The sequence below is a fragment of the Galeopterus variegatus genome, unplaced genomic scaffold, assembly GCF_000696425.1.
Source record: "Galeopterus variegatus unplaced genomic scaffold, G_variegatus-3.0.2 Scaffold9348, whole genome shotgun sequence".
NCBI lineage: Eukaryota > Metazoa > Chordata > Mammalia > Dermoptera > Cynocephalidae > Galeopterus > Galeopterus variegatus.
Window position 1 is genome coordinate 25,305 of NW_007735459.1, and position 5,851 is coordinate 31,155.

Consider the following 5,851-nt stretch of genomic DNA (forward strand, 5'->3'; position numbering starts at 1 on the left):
CACACACACACACACACACACACACACACACACACACACACACACACACACAAAAACAAACAAAAAAAAAACCGGAGGGGGGGGGAGAGGAAGATATAACAACTACAATTTTTTTGAAGTTCTTACAACAAGCAAATGGAAAGGACATGCTTGGGTGGGAGGGGGGAGAGGGAGGAGGGAGGGAGGTTTCGGTGATGGGCCATAATAATCAACTACATTGTATATTGACAAAATAAAAATTTTTTTAAAAAAAAGAGAGAGAACCCAGAAATCAATCCACACATCTACAGCCATCTGATCTTTGACAAAGGCAGCAGAGCTACATACCGGGGAAGAGACTGCCTTTTCAGCAAGTGGTGCTGGGAAAACTGGATATTCATATGTAGGAAAATGAAACTAGAGCCATATCTTTCACCATATACCAAAATCAACTTAAAATGGATTAAAGAATTAAATATGCATCCTGAAACAATAAAACTCCTTAAAGAAAACATTGCGGAAACACTCCAGGAAGTAGGAGTGGGTATAGAATTCATGAACAGGACCCAAAAAGCCAGGCAACTAAAGGTAAAATAAACAAATGGGATTATATCAAACTAAAAAGCTTCTGCACAGCAAAAGAAACAATCAACAGAGTAAAAAAAACAACCAACAGAGTGGGAGAAAATATTTGCTAAATATACATCTCACAAAGGATTAATATCCAGAATATACAAGGAACTCAAACAACTTTACAACGAAAAAACAAATAACCCAATTAGAAAATGGGCAAAGGAGCTGAACAGGCATTTCTCAAAGGAAGATATGTGGATGGCCAACAGACACATGAAAAAAATGCTCAATATCACTCAATATCCGGTAAATGCAAATCAAAACCACACCAAGATACCATCTAATTCCAGTTAGGGTAGCTAACATCCAAAAGACTGAGAACAATAAGTGCTGATGAGGTTGCAGAGAAAAAGGAACTCTCATCCACTTTTGGTGGGGCTGCAAAATGGTGCAGGCTTAATGGTAAATGTTATGGTGTTTCCTCAAACAATTACAGATTAATCTACCATATGACCCAGCAATTCCACTGCTGGGAATATACCCAGAGGAATGGAAATCATCATACTGAAGGGATACCTGTACTCCAGTGTTTATTGTAGCTCTATATACAACAGCCAAGAGCTGGAACCAGCCCAAATGTCCATCATCTGATGAGTGGATAAGGAAACTGTGGTATATCTACACAATGGAATACTACTCTGCTATAAAAAAGAATGAAATACTACCATTCACAACAAGATGGATGGACTTAGAGAAAATTATATTAAGTGAAACAAGTCAGGCACAAAAAAAGAGAAATACCACATGTTCTCACTTATTTGTGGGAGCTAAAAATTAATAAATAAATAAACACAAAAACAAATAAAGGTGGGGGGAAGAGGACAGAATAAACACAAAAATTCCTTGAACTATCTAAGTCAAGTGCACAGGTACGATGTGGGGGGGGGGAGAGTAATGGGTAAAGAGGCATGAAAATCAAGTACAATGTATTTTGAGAAGTAAAATTAAAATTTAATAATAAAAATAATACTAATAATTACAAAAAAAACGTGGTCATAGATTTAAAGTTTAACCAGTCAGCCCAGTTGGATGTTTTTCTTTAATCAACTGAACCTCATATTAAGAACTTTTGCTCTGCACCTTTCTCTGAGTGACTTCATCTAACCCATGACTTAACCAATATTTGTGTCTCATGATTTCCAAATCTGTTATCTCCAGCCCAAACCTCTTTTTGGAACTCCAAACTCATAATGTCTACTAATTTCTCAACTTGAAATCTCCCAGATAGTCCTGAAACTTAGCATATCCAAAACTAAAATGTACCAGCCAGCAGCCAAAAGTGATTAATAAACAAAACTAAAATAATTACTTTTTAACTCTCTTCTTATGAAGCTCTGCTAATGACACCACCATCCATTTAATACCTGAAGAAAGAAGTGCAATTCCTGTTATATTCCTTCCATAAACACTCCATTCCTTTACCTCCCAATGGTCACAAAATCTAGTAGGTCCTACCTTCTTCACATCTTGCATATTTGTGCCTACCAATATCACCACCATTTGCCTAAATTCAGTCCTTCATCACATCTCACCTGGATTCCTGCAACAATCCCCCGTCTCTTTGATGCCAATCTATCCTCACTTTAATCTATCTTCCACACTGCTTCCAGGCTTCTCTTTGGAAAACGCAAATCTCATCACCTCACTCCCCTACTTAAAATATTTCAGAAGTTATCTTTAGCTCAAAAAGTAAAAATCACACAGAATGCTTCAAGGTGTGATGCTGATTATCTCTTGGCCTAGTCATTTTGCCTCACTAGCCTTTTATGTCAACCATTCCAAATTATTTGCAGATTGGCATATTTCACACCTTCCTCTGAAACTCCATTCTAACATCTATTAATTTTCAGGGAAATTTTCCTGATCCTCTATTCATTTTAGATACCCTTCTTATGAACTCCCATAGCATCTTGTGTATACTCCGCTTATACTCATTTATCACACTGACCTCTCTTGACACCACATTCCTTCCAGCTACCTCCCCATTTCTCTGCCCCATAAAAAATATTGTCAGTATCCACTGTTACCCTGTATTAGTCCTTTTTCTGTTGCTTATAATAGAATACCTGAAATTGGGTAATTTATAAATAAATGAAATTTATTTCTTACAGTTTTAGAAACTGGGAAGTCCATGGTCCAGGGAAGACATATGGTGAGGGTCTTCTTCTTGGGAGTGACTCTACCAGAACTCAGAGTAGCACACAATGAGAGAAATAGGCTGAGCTCAAATGCTAACCTTCTCACTCGCTCTCCTTATTTTAAAGCCATCAGAACCACACCCGTGATAACTCATTACTCCATGAATGGATTAATCTGTTCACAAGGACACAGTCTTCATGATCCAATCACATCTCAAAGGCCCCACATTTCAAATACTGTAATTGGATTTCCCACCCTCTTAATACCATGGGGGTCAAGTTTCCAATACATTAACTTTTGGGGGACACATTAAACCCATGGCAAACCCCTTCCTCTCTTCCTTTTACCTTTGGAACACATTTAAATTAGTATTTTCATTTTGACTATTCTAGCAAAATAACTCTTGTCAAAGTCACACATGTCTTCAACATGGCCATAAACAACAGTCAGTCCTTACTTTTCATCTTATTGACCTATCACAGGTGCAGCATTTGACACAACTCCTTTCTTCTCTTGGACTCTATTTTTGTTGTTGTTGTTGCTAGAACATAATTGATTGCATATATCTGTGGGGTACAGCTTTGAATATCAACCTGTGTGCAATATGTGATGTTCAAATTAGGATAATTAGTATATTCAACATTATACAGTGTAATCTATTTTTGTGGTCCTTTACGAATTCCTCCCTTTCCACCTTCCTCCTCCCCTTTCCCATCTCTCGTAACCTGAGTTCTGTTCTCTTCTTTTGAAAGTCCAACGTATTGTGATTGTTGTATCTTTATGTATTTTTCTTTTTTTTTTTTAGCTCTCACTTATAAGTGAGGATATGCTGTATTTCTCTTTCTAGTTTATTTCACTTAACATAATTTTCTCTAAGTTCATCCATGTTTCTGTGAATGGCAGCATTTCATTCCTTTTTATAGCAGAATAGTATTCCATTCTGTAAATACACCACATTTTCCTTATCCAGTCATCCGATGATGGACCTTTAGGTTGGTTCCAACTCTTGGCTACCGTAAATAGAGCTGTGATAAACATGGGAGTACGGGTATCCCTTCGACATGATGATTTCCATTCCTTTTGGTATATACCCACCAGTGGGATTGATGAAACATATGGCAGTTCTATCTGTAGTTATTTGAGGGACCTCCATACCATTTTCCGTAATAGCTGCACCAACTTACAGTCCCACCAACAGTGTAGGAGGGTTCCCCTTTCTCTGTATCCTCACCAGTATTTGTTATTCTGTCTTTTTGATAACAGCCAGTCCAACTGGAATGAGATGATATCTCAATGTGTTTTTGATTTGCATTTCCCTGATGTTGAGTAATGTAGCAATTTTTCATGTGTCTGTTGGCCATATGTATATCTTACTTTGAGAAAATGCCTATTCAGCTCTTGCCCATTTTTAATCAGGTTATTTGTTTTTTTACTATTAAGTTGTTTGAGTTCCTTCTATATGCTAGATATTAATCCTCTGTAGGAGAATATGCTAGATTGCATATATTTTCTCGCACAATGTAGGTTGTCATTTTTGCTATGTTGTTTCTTTTGTTGTGCAGAAGCTTTTTAGCTTGATATGATCCCATTTGCTTTGCTTATTTTTTCCTTTTGTTGCCTGCGCTTTCGGGATTGTATTCATAAAGTCTTTGCCTAGTCCTACTTCCTGAAGTGTTTCCACTAAGTTTCCTTTGAGGAGTTTTATAGTTTAAGGTCTTATTTAAGTCTTTAATCCATTCTGAGTTAATTTTGGTATATACCAAGAGGTATGAGTAGCTTCATTCTTCTACACATAGATGTCCAGTTTTCCTAGCACCATTTACTGAAGAGGCAGTCTTTTCCCCAATGTATGTTCTTGGTGGCTTTGTCAAAGATCAGTTGGCTGTAAGTATATGGGTTGATTTCTGGGTTCTCTACTCTATTCCATTGGTCTGTTTTTATGCCAGTACCATGCTGTTTGGGATATTATAACTGTAGCATAATTTGAAGTCATGTAGTGTTATACCACCAGTTTTTTTGTTTTGTTTTGTTTTGTTTCCTCAACATTGCTTTGGCTATTTGGGGTGTTTTGTTGTTCCACATGAGTGTAAGGATTGTTTTTTCTATTTCTGTGAAGAATGTCATTGGTATTTTGATGGGGATTATGCTGAATCTGTAGATCATATTGGGTAGTATGGACATTTTCACAATATCAAGTCTTTCAATCCAAGAGCATGGAATGGCTTTCCAACTTTTTGTGTCCTCTTTAATTTCTTTCAACAGTTCTTGTAGAGATATTTCACCTACTTGGTTAACTGTATTCCTAGGTATTTTATTTTTTGAGTGACTATTGTAAATGGGCTAGCTTTCTTGATTTCTTTTTCTGCTAATTTGTTGTTGGAGGATTAAAATGCTATAATTTTGGGGTGTTGATTTTGTATCCTGCAACTTTATTGAAATTGCTTATGAACTCGAACAGGTTTTGGTAGAGTCTTTAGGCTTTTCTATACATATGATCATGTCATGTGCAACAGGAACAATTTGACTTCATCTTTTCCAATTAGGATTCCGTTTATTTCTTTCTCTTGCCTGATTGCTCTCACTAGTACTTCCAATACTATGTCAAATAGGAGTGGTGAGAGTGTGCATCCTTGTCTTGTTCCTTTGCTTAAGTGAAAACTTTCAACATTTCCCCATTCAGGATGATATTGGTGGTGGGTTTGTCATATATGGCTTTAATCTGTTGAGATACTTTCACTCTATATCTAATCTGCTGACAAATTTTATCATGAAGGTATGTTGAATTAGGTCAAATGCTTTTTCAGCATCTATTGAGGTAATCATATGATTTTGTCCTCAATTTTGTTGATGTGGTGTTTCACATTTATTGACCTGCATATGTTGAACCATCCTTGCATCCCTGGGATGAATCCTACTTCATCATGGTTTATAATATTTTTGGTGTTTTCCTGTGTTCTATTTGCTAATACTTTATTAAGGATTTTTTCATCAATGTTCATCAAAGATATTGGCCTATAGTTTTCTTTTTGTTATTGTATCTTTGTCTCATTTTGGTATTAGGGTGACATTGGTTTAATAGAATGAGTTTGGAGAATGGCCT